Below are 19549 nucleotides of genomic sequence, written 5' to 3' on the forward strand. Positions count from 1 at the left end.
TGAGCACGGAGCCTGACACTGGGCTTGATCTCAAGACCCTGAGATCATGACCTGAGCTGAAACCAAGAGTCAGATGCTTAAATGACTGAGCCACCTAGGTGCTCCAAAGATATTTTTTGTTTAGAAGAGCTATCTAATAGGAAAGAAGTAACACTGTATGTCAGGACACTAGGAACCTAAGAAGGAATACTTAGAGGAAGCTAGAAATAAAGATGCAAAGAAGTGATTATAAGGTGGGAGAATAATAAAAGCCACCAGGTCAGATGGTTCCACCAAGAACAATCTTAAAATGAAATGAGTTTAATACCATTCTGAGGAAACTGAAGTACAATTTAGGAAAGAAGATAGTAAGAACGCCTTGGGTCATTTCTAAGGAGCACAATTCCTCTAGTTGAGAATTTCATTCGTTCTTAAAAATTTACCAGTGAGAACATAGAGTTTACTGCCAGTAATTACAGACAATAGGAATCTAGAAAAAAGTAAAGGCAGCCTAAATTATTATACATAGGGAAAAAGTGATTTCTAGAAATGACAGCCCAGTTAGTGACTTTAATTCTTTGCAATATTCTAAAATTAAACATGATTTGTGAACACTTGGAGGAAGATAACAGAGAAATGAGCATGAGTTAATTAAAACAAGTCATACCAAATGAATCACGTTTCTTGTATGGATATGGCTGGCAAACAGATGAAGCACATCCTCTCTCAGTTAAGTATGATGTACCCTGATTTCAGGTTCATATTTGACAGATTATCTCATGGTGACAGTGGTGATACAAAGGAGAAACAGGTGTTACTTGAGAAGTACACTTAGTTGAATTTGTAGCTGCCTAACTAGAAGTACCATGTGACCTGGACAAAGGTCTATAGTAATGGACCACACATGACCTTGTCCGTTCAACATTTTTATCAACAAATTAGAGAAAAGCATATAATCTATGTCTGCAAAATTAATGTATAGCATGAAGACAGGAGATATAACTAAAATGGTGAGTTAAGAACCAGACTGACAAAAAGTCTTCAAAGGCTGAACTCACAGTACAACACAGCTGCTATAAGAAGAAAAAAGTTCTCATATTAAAAGGACGTACAAAAATCTAGGAACTGATTAGATCGTATCTGGAAGATGATATTTAATTACTTCATCTCTTTGAGCCCTTTTTTTTTTTTAAAGATTTTATTTATTTATTTGACAGAGAGAGACAGCCAGAGAAAGAGGGAACACAAGCAGGGGGAGTGGGAGAGGAAGAAACAGGCTCATAGCAGAGGAGCCTGATGTGGGGCTCGATCCCACAACACCGGGATCACGCCCTGAGCCGAAGGCAGACGCTTAACCGCTGTGCCACCCAGGCGCCCCTTGAGCTCATTTTCTTATTTGTAAAATGGGGATAATTATAATACCTATTTAACAGGGTTGTTTGTGATTAAAAAATTATATATTAAGGAGCTTAGAAGTGTTCAAAATGAAGCATTCAATAAATATTAGCCATAATAATATAGCTTTAATTGAAAAATTATAATGTTCTAAAATATAATGAACAGGTTAATATTATAAATTTATATGTTTATTTTATTTTATTTTTATTTTCCTCAAATGTATTTTAAATTTCCGAAGGTGATCTAAAGTTCTAATATTCTAGGTATTGTTGAACACATTGAGTCTCACTCTGTTTATACTTTTCGAGATCATAAAAACACTTTTTATATCTCCCTTATGAGGCTTCATTTTTCCATGCCATAGTTTGATTTGCATAGATGGGTCATAAATTCTGTTAATACTTGTAAGAACTGGATAGAAATAAGAATAGGAATTAAGTTTACCAAATCTGTGGGGTACTCCTGTGTTTTAGATAAATCTTTTTTATTTTACTTTATTTTTTATTTATTTTTAATTTTTAAAATATTTTAAAATTTATTTTTTTTAAAGATTTTATTTTATTTATTTGACAGAGAGAGAGACAGTGAGAGAGGGAACACAAGCAGGGGGAGTGGGAGAGGAAGAAGCAGGCTCCCAGTGGACGAGCCTGATGTGGGGCTCGATCCCAGAATGCTGGGATCACGCCCTGAGCCGAAGGCAGACACCTAACGAATGAGCCACCCAGGCGCCCCTAAAATTTAAATTCCATATAGTGTATTATTAGTTTCAGAGGTAGAGTTCAGTGATTCGTCAGTTGTATATAACACATAGTGCTCATTACATCACATGCCCTCCTTATGGTCCAACACCCAGTTACCCCATCCTCCACCCTTTTCCCCTCCAGCAACCCTCAGTTTGTATCCTATGATTAAGAGTCTCTTATGGTTAGATAAAAATCTTTCTTATAAAAATAAATCATTAAGGAACTCTTTTTTTGGAAGAAAACAGACTGCTCTGGTTTTACTTAATTGTTTAGCTCTAATTTAAGCCTTATTTTTAACAATGAAAATGGAATTTTCCTGGAGCATATGAAACTTTCTATCTTTTCTAAATAGGGAATTATAAGAACACTTAATGACATACATTTTCCTCACAATACCAGCCAACAAATCTGTGCAAACACTGATTTGTTGCCTATTAGAAGCAGAGAACAGTAATAATAGGATATGAAGGAAATTTCAGAGGCAAAGCTATATAGGTAACCCTTGAACAACACAGATTTGAACTGTGTGGGTCCACTTACACATGGATTTTTTTCATTAAACATACTGGAAAATTTTTTTGAGATTTGTGACAATTTGAAAAAACTTACAGGTGAACCATGGAGCCTAAAAATATTGAAAAAATTAAAAAGTTAGGTATGTCATGAATGCATAAAATATATGCAGCTATTAGTCTATTTTACCATTTACTACCATAAAATATACAAAAATCTATTATAAACAGTTAAAATTTATCAAAACTTTCTCACATACCTAGACTGTACATGATGCCATCCACAGTCAACAAATGTAAGTAAACATTAAGCTGCAGCATTAAATCATAACAGCATAAAACTAAATATAGTAATACTGTATGCACTGTTATAATACTTTTGGAGCGACCTCCTGTTGATATTGCAGTGAGCTCACGTGTTGCAAGTATCCACTTAAAATACCTGATGATGCTAATCAACTCTGCATGCACAGTTCATCTCTCCAGTGAATATAAAGTGATCTCTCACAGTCCTTGTGTAGTTTTCACTGTGTTTGGTGCAATACCATAAACCTTGAGTAACACCAAAGGACCCACACAAAGTGCCACTAGTGATGCTGGAAGTGCTCCCAAGAAGCGAAGTCATGATATTATAAGAAAAAGTTGAATTGTTTGACCCGTGCCATAGACTGAGGTCTGCAGCTGCACTTGCCACCATTTCAAGGTAAATGAATTCAGTGTAATGACCATTGTAAAAAAAGAAATTTGTGAAGCCATTGCTACAGCCATGCCAGCCGGCGCACTTTTTGCAAAATATTTTAAGATTTTATTTATTTATTTGAGAGAGAAAGAGGGCATGAGCTGGAGGGAGAGGGAGAAAGAATCTGAAGCCGACTCTATGTAGAGCACAGAGCCCGATTTGGGGCTCGATCCCATGACCCAGGGATCATGACCTGAGCCAAAACCAAGAGTTGGCCGCTTAACCAACTAAGCCACTCACAAAGTATCTTTTCATCTTTTATTGCAAATGCAGCTTTTATGTGGGTACAGGATTGCTATAAGAAAGGCATACCTATAGACTCTGATTCGAGAAAAAGTGAAGTCATTACATGACAACTTAAAGCAAAAGGAGGGGCGCCTGGATGGCACAGCGGTTGGGCGTCTGCCTTCGGCTTGGGGCGTGATCCCGGCATTCTGGGATCGAGCCCCATGTCAGGCTCCTCTGCTAGGAGCCTGCTTCTTCCTCTCCCACTCCCCCTGCTTGTGTTCTCTCTCTCGCTGGCTGTCTCTATCTCTGTCGAATAAATAAATAAAATCTTAAAAAAAAAAGCTTAATTAAAAAAAAATAAAGCAAAAGGAAGCTGAAGGATCTCAAGCTGGAGAATTCAACGTCAGCAAAGGATGGTTTGATAATTTTAGAAAGAGGTATGGCTTAAAAAGTGTCACGTTAACAGGAGAAACAGCTTCTGCTGGCCAACAGGCAGCAGAGAAGTTCCCAGATGCCATTAAGAAAATCACTGAGGCAAAAGGATATCTGCCTGATCAGGTTTTTAATGAAGATGAACGTGCCCTATCCTGGAAAAAAAATACCACAAAGGACATTAGTAAGGAAAAGAAGTGAGCACCAGTATTTAAGGCAGGAAAGGATAGGTTAATTCTACTGTTTTGTGCAAATGCAGCTGGGTTTATGATGAGGACTGCGCTTATCTATAAAGCTGCTAGTCCCCAATCCTTGAAGGGAAAAGATAAACAACAGCTGTCAGTCTTCTTGTTATACAAGAAAAAGGCCTGGGCAATGAGAACCCTTTTTCTGGATTGGTTCCATCAATGCTTTGTCCCTAAAGTCAGGAAGTACCTTGCTAGTAAGGGACTGCCTTTTAAGTTTCTTTTGAAATTGAACAATAATAACCCTGGCCACCCAGAACCCCATGAGTTCAACACTGGAGGCACTGAAGTATTCCACTTGCCCCCAAACACAATATCTCTAATTCAGCCTCTAGATCAGGGAGTCATAAGGACTTTTTAAGACTCATTACACACAATACTTTATGGAAAGGATTGTCAATACTATGAAAGAGAACCCCAATAAAGAGACATCTTGAAAGTCTGGGAGAATTCCACCATTGAAGATGCCATTGTTCATACAGAAAAAGCCATGAAAGTCGTTAAGGCCCCAAACAATAAATTCCTGCTGGAGAAAACTGTGTCCAGATATTGTGCATGACTCGACAGGATTTATGACAGAGCCAATCAAGGAAATCATGAAAGAGGTCATGGATATGCTAAAAAAGATGGAAGGTGAAGGGTTTCAAGAAATGAATCTTGGAGAAATTCAAGAGCTAATAGACACCACCCCAGAGGAATCAACATAAGACAACCTGATGAAGATGACTGCTTCTGTACCAATACCAGACAATGAGCAAGAAGACATAGAACAAGCAGTGCCAAAAACCAAATTGACATTAGACAATATGATAGAGGGTTTCTGCCTATTCATGACTGCTTTTAACTTCTTTTATGACATGGAGCCTTCTATGATAGGGCACTGAAACTAAAGCAAACAGTGAAAGAAGAATTGGTACCATATAGAAACATTTTTTTAGAGAAATGAAAAAGCAAAAATGTCAGACAGAAATTACGATGTATTTCTGTAAAGTTACACCAAGTGTGCCTGACTCTCCTGCCTCCCTTTCTATCTCCTCCACCACTCCCACCTCTGCCACCCCTGACACAGCAAGACCAATTCCTCCTTCTCCTCCTCCTCAGCCTATTCAACGTAAAGACGAGGATGAAGACCATTATGATGATCCACTTCCACATAATAAATAGTAAATAATCATCATGCTGTACAGTTAATAAACTTATCTGGTATGTATGTGTGTCTTTGTGTGAACATATAATAACTGTAGGTAAGAACTGTAGAAGACGTTTTTGTGTCATCATCATTATTGCCTAAGTATTCATCGTGTAGGCCATCATGTGCAAGATTTGTATGGAAGTGGATAGCCTATCCTTACATAGGCATGAAGTAAGTGCTGTTTAATATAAAATTAATAATATGTTTGTTTTCTTACTGTATAATTTTGCTTTCAGAAAGTTGTATTACCAAACAGTATATGCTTCTCTTGCTCATAATTGTGTGTCAACCTATCATCACAGGTAAGTTTTTTTTTTAATGTAACAATGTTTCTAATACCTTATTATGAATAAGACTATAATTCTGAATGCCATAAAAAATTTATAACGATTTATGGGGCGCCTGGGTGACTCAGTAGCTTAAGCATCCAATTCTCAGTCATGATAGGTTATGATCTCAGTGTCATGAGATCGAGCCCCACCTCAGCTCCACGTTGGGTGTGGAGCCTGCTTAAGATTCTCTCTTCCTTTCCCTCTTCTCCCCCACCCACACCCATGTGCATGCACACACTCTCTAAAAAAAAGAAAAAATTTATAACAATCTATTCATTAGAGTATAGGCTAGGGTGCCATGAAGCAATCATACTGTTGCTTCTTCATATCAATGCATGAATTATTATACCTGTAAATAAATATGAATTTCTTTTTCATATTACCTTTTCATTTTGATGTCTAGTGTTACTAATATGCATAACATCTACAGAGTTTTATATCATATAAGTTAATATTGATGTAGGTACTGACGGGCGACTCATCTTGTAAACAGACAACATAAACTATAGTATCAAAAAATACAGTATAGGGGAGCCTGGGTGCCTCAGTTGGTTAAGCATCTGACTTTTGATTTCGGCTCAGATCACGATCTCAGGGTTTGTGAGATGGAGTCCTGCACTGGGCTCCATGCTGGGCTTAGAGTCTGCTTAAGGTTCTCTCTCTTCCTCTCTAAAAAAATAATAATATAGTATAGTACTATAAATGTATTTTTTCTTCCTTATGATTTTCTTAGTAACATTTTCTTTCTCTGCTTACTTTATTGTAAGACTACAGTACATAACACATATAACATACAAAATAATGTGTTAATCAACTGTTTATATTATTGTTAAGGCTTCCAGTCAACAGTAGGTTATTAGTAATTAAGCTTTTGGGGAGTCAAAAGTTATATACACATTTCTGACTGCATAGGGAGTCAGCACCCTTAACCTCCTGCATTGTTAAAGGGTCAACTGTGGTGGGTACTTTTGAAGTTCTTACAGTTTAATAGAAAAGAATGAATAATCCCTAATCAGTACACTAGAGCATGTTTAGTATTAAAAGAACTTAGCAGGAAGCAATTCTTTTTGAACATCATTCATTGCAATTTAGCTTCCAGAGTAATCAGAAGAAACAGGGGCAAGGGGGCAGAAACAATAATGTAGCCAATAAGTCATAAAAAGGGGACTTAAACATAGATCTCCTAATTCCATATATAACACAGTATCATGACATTAATCTTGAAGATAACATCTTTTTGAGATTCCAGAAGATCTATGATATTCATTGAATTCATAATTTTAAAAAATCAGCCAGTAATGCTGATAAGAACTCAGAAGATAGCAATGCTCCAGCATTCTACCTTATTTCTCTTTTTGGGGGAGGGTAGCATCTGTGACACCCCAAATTAAATGTGATACCTCAAAGAAAGTGGCCTAAATAGTTAGGGTTTTATTCTTCTCAAGTGTCACAGGTTGTTATTTTCTAGTATTCCTCCAGGACTTCTCTATAAAGAAAATGCATAATGTCATTTTATATAACAGGTCTGGATAGACACTAAATCTTTTCTTTTCTTTTCTTTCTTCCCTCCTTTCTCTCTTTTTGATATTTTATATGTTTATCAAGGTAATACATGTAAATACTTTAAAAGTTATGTGGTTTCAAAAGATCATGTGCAACTACGAGACTCATAACAAAACAAAGCAGGAGTATATTTTAAAACACACACACACACACACACACACACACACACACACACACACACACACAGAGTCTTGGAGGAAAAAAAAGCAGTAGCTTCCTCAAAGACTGAGACACCCTACCAGACTCTTTTGTTTCTTTTCATATTTACCAACATTTTCCTAAATAAAATATTTATACGGCTATTTCTTGATTTGTAAATTTTAAAAAGTATCTATTATAAAAAATAAAGATCCAGTGCGCCTGGGTGGCACAGCGGTTGGGCGTCTGCCTTCGGCTCAGGGTGTGATCCCGGCGTTATGGGATCGAGCCCCACATCGGGCTCCTCCGCTAGGAGCCTGCTTCTTCCTCTCCCACTCCCCCTGCTTGTGTTCCCTCTCTCGCTGGCTGTCTCTATCTCTGTCACATAAATAAATAAAATCTTAAAAAATAAATAAAGATCCAACACCTTATACTATCCTTTCCTCCAGCCTCTCAAGAGTGTTATATCTCAATATGTTAAATCAATGTTCCATGTTAACCTTATTATGATTCTATAAGTGTGTTTTACTTCTGGATCAATTAGTTCTATTATGATTACATTTACTTTCTTATATAACTTTTTAAAGATTTATTTATTTATTTGAGGAGGGGGGAGAGGGAGAGAATCTCCAACAGACTCCCCGCTGAGTATGAAGCCCAATGCAGATGTGCAGGCTCAATCTCACGACCCTGAGATCCTGACCTGAGTCGAAATCAAGAATCGGATGCTCAACTGCTCAACTGACTCAGCCACACAGGTGCCACTCTTAGACGACTTTTTGCTCTTCTTGGAATTAACAATTGCTTCAGCTTTTTGTTTGCCAAATTTTCTGTATTATTATCACTAATTCTTTCAGGGATGTAAAAATGCCAAAACTATTTTCTTTTCTTTTTTTAAAGATTTTATTTATTTATTTGACAGAGATAGAGACAGCCAGCGAGAGAGGGAACACAAGCAGGGGGAGTGGGAGAGGAAGAAGCAGGCTCATAGCAGAGGAGCCTGACTTGGGGCTCGATCCCATAACGCTGGGATCACGCCCTGAGCCGAAGGCAGACGCCCAACGACTGCGCCACCCGGGCACGCAAAACTATTTTCAACACAGTCAAATGTGTCAGATACTCTATCAGTTTCACTGGAAACACTCAACTGGAGCACTGCATCCTTCAGTCCAGGCTGTTCCTTCCCCTCTCTGCTGTATAGCTATCATTTTGGGATTTCCTTTTGCCTCTTGCCTAGGTTAATCCCATTTCTTAAAACCTCTAGCTTTGTCTTTCTTATTTCAGTAGGGTATACCCTCCAGTAGTGTCCCAGGAAAAACTGGGAGGGGATGGGTAGTAAATTTTTGATCCTCCCATGCCTGAAAATATCTTTAATTGTCCCTCACACTTAATCATATTATTTAGCATAGAATTCCCGGTTGAAAATAATTTTCTCTCAGAATTTTGAAAGCATTGTTTCACACTCTTCTAGCAACCAGTGTTAATGTTGAAATATATGCGACTCATTAACTACTCTTTTATAAGTGATCTATTCTCCTTTCCCTGCTCACTCCTCACCTATCACCAAGATTTTTTTTTTATCTTCTTTTTACCTCTTGTGCTTAGAGATTTCATGATGATGTGCCATGTAGCTTTGGTTTTGGTTTTTTCCCTACATTATGTTGGGCACTCAGCAGGTTCTGTCAATCTGGAAACTCATGTCCTTTAGTTATTAGGGATTTTCTTATAATTTCTTTGATAATTTCCTTCCCTCCATTTCTTCTCTGTTTCTAGAACTCCTATTAGCCTCATGTTGGACCTTATGAATTCATCTTTTAATGATCTTCTCTCTCTCATTTTCCGTTTCTTTTTGTCCTCTTTTCCAGGAGATTCCTCAATTTTATATATTAATACCACTTTGAATTATTTATTTTACTATTATATTTTTAATTTCCTGGAGCCAATCCTTTTTTGGAGCATCTTGTCTTTGCTTTATGGATGTACTATCTTATAATTATTTCTCAGAGGATTCTTACTGTTTTTTAAAATATATTCTTTTGCTCTCTATATTGTCTCTGCTATCCTCTGAGTTTCTCTTTTTCTCTTCCATTTCTACTTGATGCTGTCTTTCTTGGTGAAGGTTTATCTCAACTATCTGGTGATCCTTTGCTGTCCCTTCATATCTAAGAGTGAGTTACTACAAAGATATTTGGAAGCTCTGTGTTAACAGGAGGAGTTTGTCAATTGGTGGGCTTTACTATAGGACTATAAGGTGGGGACCTATTTTTTTGTTGTTGTTGGGGGACCCTAAAGTATCAGTATCTATAGATCTTCTTTCTAGGGTTATTCAATCTTAAGTTTCTCCCCAAATTAAATCTCTGTTCTCCCGCCTAGAGAATATAAGCCTTGCTGTCAGCATTCCCAGAGTGAAACAGATAGAGAGGGCTTGGCAAGTTTCATCATTCAGCAGGTAGACATTCATCCGATCTCTGTTTTCAGTGTGGTATCCTCTTATTTCAGCCTCCCCAGCTATAATCTTTAGCTGTGGCTGGTATCTCAGTCTGGAGCTTCTCTAGTTAGTTCTTCCCCTCCAATAAACCCCAGGGTTCTGCCAAAGAAATGGAACGGTAGTTGCTTAACTGAGCAGGATGAGGAAAGGACCTGGTAATTTAACTTCTTATACAAACCTTCAGTCAATCCCCCTCTTTCCAGCCTCTCAGATATCTCTGCTGCTGTCATATTTGCTCCTTCCAATTCTAGCGTTCTGCAATGAGATGGCTTACCTTTCATTAGTATATGCCTCTCAAGCATTTGCAATCCGTTTTCTTAGCTCAGCTTTCCATCTTCCAAAAATTTGTTAATATACCTCATCTGCTATTGTCTTTCTTATTCTCTTTGTCCTTGTGGGCTGATAACTTTTAAAATATTAACTCACTGTCATTTTAGTGATTTTGGGAAGAGAAGAGGAATGAACACATGTGTTTAATCTCTCCATATATAACAGGAATTGCCAGGCTGTCAAGATGCTCACTCTTTTGCCTCCATAAAAAATGTTAGAACCAGAAAAATCAGAGATAAAATTCTGTGCTCCTGAGGCTGATGTGGAAAAGCATGCATCTGAGAATTGTAGTATCTATTTTCAAGTGCTGTGATAGTCATTTACTGGTTGGTTTATGTTAGGTAAGTTAAATTTTCTGACTGCTTCATCATCTGTAAAGTGGTGGCAATTATCCCCACACAACCTATCTCATAATGACTAAGATAGTTGACATAAATGTACAAATACAGAACATATATCATTTATTGTTAACTATATCACTAATAGGCATTGTCAAATACATTTTGAAAGGCAGTATAACAGAGTAGAAAGAGTATGGTTTTCAGTTACAGATCTGGAATTGAATTCCATCTTTGTCATTCATTGTGTGATTCTGGTAAGTGACTTAACCTCTCTGAGCTTCATTTTCCATGTTTATAAAATGAGTATAATATTACTAACCTGACAAGGCTTTTGTGAGGGTTAAATGAGATCTTGCATGTAACACAACTACTATAGAGCCTGACGTTTTGTAGGTAACTCAGCAGATTTACCCTCATACTTCCCTAACTTGGGACCAGCTTTGTCATGCTCACATGAAAATCCCGAGCTTGTATTTCCACAATTGATGCTAAACCACAGTAGTAACTAGCATCTTAGGTCTTCAACAGTCCTCATAAAGGCTGTTTATTTGCTGTGTTCCTGGAACTAAATTATAAGGTAAGCAGCCCAAATTGTAAGAGTTCAGCATACGTATTCTTTCAAGAGGTAAGAGGTTATTGCTGAGGCATCTTTAGGAATATTTTGTTATGAAATAGGACGCGAAACTTGTGATGAATATTAAAAGAGATCAGGGACACTGGAATACTGAAAAAACTACTACTTAAAAAATTATCTTAAGAGTTGTTGGTTTGGTTTTGGTTTTGGTTTTGTTTCTATTGGGTCTTCACACAAACCCAGAAGCCAAGCAGGCTTTATTATCTTGTTTAAAAATGAAGAAATCAAGGGACAAGTAAAAAAATGACTTGCAAATGATTCACTGGTCATTGGGGAACAACCGAGATTAATCTTGGTCTTCTGACTCCCTGATCAGTGCCTATATTTTTTTTAATAACATAAAATTCACAATGTTAACCACTTTAAGTACAGTTCAGTTAAGTACATTCACATTGTTGTGCAACCAGTCTCCAGAACTCTCTTCATCCTGCAAAACTGAAACTCTGCCCCCATTAAACAACAACTCCCCATTCTTCTTTCCCCAGCCCCAGGCAGACATCATTCTACTTTTTGTTTCTATGAGTGACTAGTCTAAGTACCTCACATAAATGGAAGCATGCAGTATTTGTCTTTTTGTGACTGGTCTATTTCATTCAGCATAATGCCCTCAAAGTTCAACCATGTCGCACTATGTGTCAGAATTGCCTTCCTTTGGGGCGCCTGAGTGGCTTAGTCGGTTAAGCGTCTGCCTTCGGCTCAGGTCATGATTCCAGGGTCCTGGGATCAAGCCCCCCACCCCCACATCTGGCTCCCTGCTTGGCGGGAAGGCTGCTTCTCCCTCTCACACTCCCCTTGCTTGTGTTCCCTCTCTCGCTGCCTCTCTCTGTCAAATAAATAAATTAAATTAAATTAAAAAAAAAAAGAATTGCCTTCCTTTTTAAGACTGAATAATATTCCATTGGATGTATATACCACATTTTGTTTTTCCATCCATCTACCAACAGACACTTGGGGTGTTTCCACTCTTGGCTATTGTGAATAATGCTGCTGTAAACATTGGTATTTAAAATTTCTTTTAGACTCCCCTTTCAACCCTTTTGGGCACGTACACAGAATTGGAATTGTTAGATCATATGGTACTTCTAATTTTTTGAGGGACCACCATACTGTTTTGAAGAACAGCTATATATAGCAGCTATACCATTTCACATTCCCACCAATAGTGCACAAAGGTTCCAATTTCTCCACATCCTTGCTAACACTTGTTCTTTTCTGTTTTTTGTTTTGCTTCGTTTTCCTAACAGCTATCCTAACAAGTGTGAGGTGATCTCATTCTATGGTAATCTTCAGAGTTTTGCAGTCTTCTTAGAGGACAAGACACTAAGTGACCCTGGGGAACATCACCAGCAATTTATAGCAATAAAATCCTACTAGATTTAAGACACTACCATAGGATGCAACAGTACACATAGTCCCCACTCTCAAGGATTTTACAACCTAGCCGAAAAGAAAGGATATATGCACTTAAAATTAAATAAAAGTGCAAGACAGAATAGTCTAAACGATATGAGTTACTGGGGCAGCTGGCTGGCTCAGTTGGAGGAGCATGTAACTCTTGATCTCGGGGTTGTGAGTTTGAGCCCCACACTGGGTGCAGAGATTGCTTAAAAAATAAAAGTAAAATCTTTAAATAATATGTGCTACGTGAAGACAGAGAAGGATAAAATTATAGCAGTGGATGATAAGAAAATTCTTTAAAGAGCAAGTAGCACCTCAAATATTTTTAAAGGGAAAGTTTAAATTATCCAAGAGAAGAGGAAATTAATTTTAAATTTCATTTATTAATTCATATATTCTTTCGATAAACAGTTATTGTGTTCCCAGTAAGTGCCAGATGCTATGCCAGGTGTTGGGGTTACAAAGTCTCTCAAGAGCAAAGGACTAAGATATGCAATGAGTAATGACAATCCAAGGTGCTGAGTGTATACATGGTGCACTGAATCACTCTTTTCTAAAAGCCTGCTGATATGTCAAGAAGACTGATAATCTCTTTTTATGGTGACACATAAAGAGAGGATGTAAAGCACATTTCTTTCCAGACTATGCTCATACCCAATTGTTTCAAATGGAATATAGTTGAGAAGTTTCCCATTTTCCCTTGGGAAGGAGACTATGTTTAAGAAGCTAAAGCTGTTGCAAGTTAGTTATTAGCACTCATACTTATGGGTCCTATCTCCACACTCCATATGGGTCCTTTTATTCACAAACATGTGCTAGACATTGGGGAAGCAAAGAAAGATGAATAAGACATAGATCCTGCCTTCCAGGCTCTCAAACATAGCTACAATATGAAAGAGCTGTAGTAGAGTAATGAGAGAAGACAAATAGAAAAAAAGAAATCGCTTTCACCCTCTAGAGAAGTCATAAGCTTCTTTTAAAAAGTAACATATAAGCTGGATCTTAAAGGTTGGCAGGAGCTCACCTGGGAAGAGAAGGGACAGATATTCGAGCCAGAGGAATGGCATGTTCAGGAAATATTAAGTAATTTAGTGTGGCTGGAACTTACAATATATGATACAGAGTAGTAAGAAGGGTAGAGACAGTAGAGTGGTAGGAGAGCTGGAGAAGTAGACTGCAGATCAGTATTAATCTGAAGGTAACAGAGAATTAACTGATTTTTAGGGAGGGGAGAAATACGATTGGATATTTTAAAATGTTATTTTATTTAAATTCAATTAATTAACATATAATGTATTATTAGTTTCAGAGGTAGAGTTCAGTGATTCATCAGTTGTATAAAACACTCAGTGCTCATTACATCACATGCCCTCCTTACGGTCCATCAACCAGTTACCCCATCCCCTCCAGCAACCCTCAGTTTGTTTCCTATGATTAAGAGTCTCTTATGGTTTGTCTCCCTCTCTGATTTCGTCCTGTTTTATTTTTCCCTCCCGTCCCCTATGACCCTGTTTTGTTTCTTAAATTCCATATATCAGTGAGATCATATGATAATTTTCTTTCTCTGATTGACTTATTTCACTTAGGATAATACCCTCTCATTCCATGCACATCACTGCAAATGCAAGATTTCTTTTTTTGATTGCTGAGTAATATTCCACTGTATATGTATGTTTATATATACATATATACACACATACATATACATATATACACACATATATATACATATATACACATATATACACATAAAGAAAATGTGTGTGTGTGTGTGTATATATATATACATATATATGTATACATATACATATGTATATATATACACACACACACCATATATATATACACACACACACACACACACACACACCTTCTTTATTCTTTATCTATTCATCTGTTGATGGACAATCGGGCTCTTTCCATAGTTTAGCTATTGTGGACATTGCTGCTATAAACACTGGGGTGCAGGTGTCCCTTCAGATCACTACATTTGTATCTTTGGGGTACATACCCAGTAGTGTAATTGCTGGGTTGTAGGGTAGCTCTATTTTCAACTTTTTGAGGAACCTCCATACTGTTTTCCAGAGTGGCTGCATCAGCTTGTATTCCCACCAACGGTGTAGGAGGGCTCCCCTTTCTCCACGTCCTCGCCAACATCTGTCGTTTCCTGACTTGTTGATTTTAGCCATTCTGACTGGTGTGAGGTGGTATCTCATTGTGGTTTTGATTTGTATTTCCCTAATACCGAGTGATGTTGAGCATTTTTTCATGTGTCTGTTGGCCATTTGGATGTCTTCTTTGGAGAAATGTCTGTTCATGTCTTCTGCCCATTTCTTGACTGGATTATTTGTTCTTTGGGTGTTGAGTTTGATAAATTCTTTATAGATTTTGGATACTAGCCCTTTATCTCATGAGACATTTGCAAACGTCTTTTCCCATTCTGTAGGCTGTCTTTTCATTTTGTCGATTGTCTCCTTTGCTTGTGCAAAAGCTTTTTATCTTGAGGAAGTCCCAAAAGTTCATTTTTGCCTTTGTTTCCCTTGCCTCTGGAGACGTGTCTAGCCAGTTGCTATGGCCAAGGTCAAAGAAGTTGCTGTGTGTGTTCTCCTCTAGGATTTTGATGGATTCCTGTCTCACATTTAGGTCTTTCATCCATTTTGAGTTGTAATATAGTTGATTTTAATTATGTTAGCTCCAGTAATTTTTTTTTTACCATATATGATCAAATAAAGGCTCCAACTTCAACTACATCACTGTAAGCAATCATGTTAAAATTTTAACACTATTGGATTTGCATCCATTAATTCAATAAATTATCCTCAAGGAATTTATATACATTCTAGAAGTGAAGTGAGACTATGAAAATCACAAGTAAACAACTGACCAATAAATTAAACAAATTTTGTTAAGTGTCAAGAAGGAAAACGGCAAGAGGAAAATGTTATAGTATCCAAGAAAGACATGACAATCACCTGGACCATGACAGGCCACCTGGCAGTGGAGATAGAGAGAAGTGGTTGGATTTGAGATTTACTTTGGACATAGAATCAACAAGACTTGCTAATGAATTGGATGAAGAAGGTGAGAAAACTGAAGGAACTGAGCTTCTTACGTAAGCAACTGGGTAGACAGCAGTACCCTTAATTTATGAGATGAGGAAGACATGCTATAAGAAATACCCAGAATTCTGTTTTAAATACAGTGACTTTGAGATCTCTAAGAGACAAGCAAATGAGGAGAAGTAGGTACTTGGATATGTGAGGCTGGAACTCAGTGGAGAGGTCTGGGTTGGAAATATGAATTTGGGAATCATTAATATAATGGCAGTACGTAGAGATAGTATTTTCATTACACTATAGCCTGGTCAAATTACTTAGAATTGGTGATTCCTAAATCTCCTCAGTAACACATTATCTTGTAAGTCATTTTTACATATGGCTAAATAATTAAGAATTCATTCCTACTAATTTAGTTTCTAAAGGTTAACTCTATTTAAGACTTCTTTGAGGGGGAGCCTCACTATGCCTTCTGCCTACTGTGTCAATCCAAAGATTAATTTAATTTCAGAGTTACCAGATGCTTCATTAATATCTCAGTGACTTTTCTCTTTCTTCACCAAAGCTAACTCTTAAAAGGCCCTACATAATAAGGTACAAATAGATGAAAGGGTTGTATAGGTTTGGATTTTTATGTGGGTCAGAATATCTTCTGTTCTCCATAAATTAAGTATCAGTACAAGGATGTATGGGCTTGCTTACCAAGTAGAAAGAGTACTGGACTAAGAATCATGAGAACTGGGTTCCAGTTCAAATACTATCACTATTTAATTTTATATAATTCATAGCATCTATTTTAATTATTTTCTTTAATTCATAGCCTCTACTAAAATAGGCCTGCTATTTTACGGGTCAAGTGAAGAGACTATGGATTATTGTAAAGCCTATGAAAACAAAATTTAGTATATACTTGAAGGATTATCATTACCTTACTATTGAGTAGTGGGAGATCTGGAGTGGTGCTGAGCATCAAGAATGGCCCAAAGTGAAGATTCCAACAGTTTATTTCTGGATTTTTTACTTTTTTTTGTGGACTCCATAACTTGGCTTCTGTATCTATAAAACAGAAAAATCATAATGATTTCTCTCACTGTTATGAGAAGAAAATTAATAAATGACTATATATTTTAGAGAGATTTCTAGATGAAAGAGGTTTGGAAGATACAAATGATTATTTGCATGGATGCTCTTATTAGCTTAGTCTAAGTAGGATCGTCTCTTGGAAAACCTGGAAAAGCTTAGCTATCATTGCTTTGTGACTTCTGCCAGCTTCCCAGGGAAACTTGGCTTTCCTGGAAAACAAACTACTACCTTGGGGGAATGCTTGAAATCTCTGAAGAGTCTCTTGCAAGTAGCCAGTTCAGGGAAGTCAGACCTGGGACCATGCTGTAAAAGAAAAAGAAGTCTTTTCAGAAAAGTAGCCAAGACTATTTACTAAGCATAATAGCATTTCCCAAACAGGGAGCAGAGGTACTATGAGGCTGCATTAAGACTTTCTGTGTCTTTGTTAGTATAAATTGAATAACTTAAGGGTGATTTCCTAAGAGGTCCTCTCCACTTTGATCACTGCTCTTCTCCCTTTGTCTCTTCCCGTTTCATTTCTCTATGCTTTGTCTTAGTCTTCATTTTTCTAGTTGAACAGGTTTTTCAGAACTTTAGGCCACATAGTTTCTCTCTGTCTTCAAGATCTCCCCATTCAAAGTGGTTTGGGGATTCTCAGGCGGCAAATGTTTGTTACCTCTCAAAGACCCAGGAGAAGATAAATAATGGTATACACCAGTGGCTCTCAACCACAGGTGATTTAGTAATGTCTGGAGACATTTTTGATTGTCACGAGGGTCAGGGTGCCACTGACGTGGTAGAGGCCAGGGATGCTGCTAAACATCCTAAAATGCACAGAACAACTCCCAACAAGAAAGAATTATCTGGCCCCAAAGATCAATAATGCTGCTGTTGAGAAACCCAGGTATGAACAGATATCAGTAGCTGAAGATTGTCGAGGAGGTACTGCAACCTCCTTAGGGATGCAAACTCTCAGGGTGGTAAAGTAACAGCCACTGACATAAGATTATTTGGACTTGGATCCCCAGGTTTCCTGTTTTGCTGGCTCTATGATTTTGGACTAATTATTCAATGCCATGAAAACAGTTTCCTCATTTGGAAAAACGGCCTAATAAAGTATTCTCATAAACTGCAAGCTTCCTGGAGGCAAGGACCTAATTTTACCTGCCATGCTTAGATTAGGGACTATTACCCGAAGGGGAGTACTAAGTACCTGGGGATTGTCTCACATAGTTGTTTTGAGGCCTAAAGCACAGCACATTTTTAGGTGATATGAAACACAGTGAAAGGGTGCAAAGCAGCCCCTGGTAGTGGGAATTAGGCTGGCACCACAAACTGGGATGTGCTGCCCTGTTAAACATAAACAATTTCATGGAACACCAACATCAGACAAAGCCACTCTGACCAGGATGAAGACAAAATCAAAATCACTCCAAAACCATGTCTGAATACAAACAAAAAAAGAATATTGTCCCACTCGCACACACACAAAACAAATATGCCCCTGTCCTGGCTAACAGGAGGGACTGCTGCTTCATAATTAATCATAGCTTTAGCTTCTCTAGGTTCTTCTCCCTTTGTAAATAAGAATTAAAGGGGCACCTGGGTGATTCAGTCAGTTAAGCACCGACTCTTGATTTCAGCTCAGGTCATGATCTCAGAGTCTGAGATGGAGCCGCGCATCAGGCTCTGCACTCAGTGGGGAGTCTGCTTCTCTCCCTCTGCCCCTCCCACGCGCTCACCCTCTCTCTTTCTCTCTTAAATAAATAAATCTTTAAAAAGAATTACTAAAATATCCCATCATAGAATTACCTCCACCTCCTAACAGCTATCCAGTCTAGACTGAAGGCCTGCTTCCTTGAACACTCCTAGAAGTTACCTAACACAAGCCCAAATCCTGTAAATTCTTTCAGGCACCCTCTTCCGGAAATGTCTCTGTCCTTCATGGTGCGTCTCCCTCCTTGCAAGCAGACAGTAAGCCCAATTTCGCTCAACTCCAGTGGTGTTGTCAGTGGTCTTCGGCTGGAGGCCATGCACAGTCGTGAGAGCCCCTTCGAAGGTAACTGCGTTATTACGCCTCAAGGGGAACTGCATGATGCACCCAGAGAGTTCAAGCAGAGATTTCATGAACAAGTATTTTCAGGCTTCCTGACAGACGGCTGGCAGCCCATTTCTTCTCAAGAGACATCGTCTCTCCTCAAAACTACAGAGGAGACTTTAGGTTTCCGACCTCCCAAGCTGGAATCCAGCACGTCAGGTTAAATTTCTCCTTAAGTAAAACCTCTTAGTGAGGTGCGCGCGTCTAGGTCCAACTTGACTTCCTCAAACACTAGAACACCTCAAGGGCACATGGTGTAGGTAGTAGCAAGGAAACTAAAGCCCTAACGGGTTCATATTACTGAGCGTCCCACCCACCACCCTAACCCAGAAGAAATGGCCCTGAATTCACTCCACAAGTCCTGCACAAGAGTGCGGAAACTTAGGCGCGGAGACAAACTGAGGTAACAGCCGCCAGCGGCAAAAGCTAACTTCCGCGCGACTTCCTTTAGACGCCGCACACGCGCACGGATCGCTGGGCGGCCGTCCTCTAAGTGCCCGCCTCTTTTAGGCGGACTACAAGTCCCGGCTTGCCGGCCGCCGCGCTGCGCCGTCGCCTGGTAACTCGCGCCAGACGGAGCGCTCCAGGTCGGCTCCTCCGCGCGCCTGCGCCTTGGCAGCCTCTGCGCAGGCGTATTTCCA

The 19549-nt window shown here is 38.4% G+C and overlaps 1 protein-coding gene across 2 annotated transcripts in view; it reads right to left on the reverse strand.

Moving 5' to 3' along the window:
* ASIP (agouti signaling protein) overlaps positions 1-19345 on the reverse strand; it is a 117045-nt gene extending 97700 nt beyond the window's left edge. The window contains exons 1-3 of one of the 2 annotated variants that reach the window (XM_087853648.1): positions 18690-19345; positions 17060-17134; positions 16677-16804 (exon numbers count right to left, since the gene is read on the reverse strand). The gene's annotated coding sequence lies outside the window, so the exon portion shown is untranslated. Of the gene's footprint in view, positions 1-16676; positions 16805-17056; positions 17135-18689 lie in introns of both variants that reach the window. The other variant, XM_087853649.1, reaches the window with a different exon arrangement.
* Positions 19346-19549: the final 204 nt, after the last annotated feature.

This window comes from Ursus americanus, chromosome 22, assembly GCF_024610735.1.
Source record: "Ursus americanus isolate L20-20 chromosome 22, mUrsAme1.1.p, whole genome shotgun sequence".
NCBI lineage: Eukaryota > Metazoa > Chordata > Mammalia > Carnivora > Ursidae > Ursus > Ursus americanus.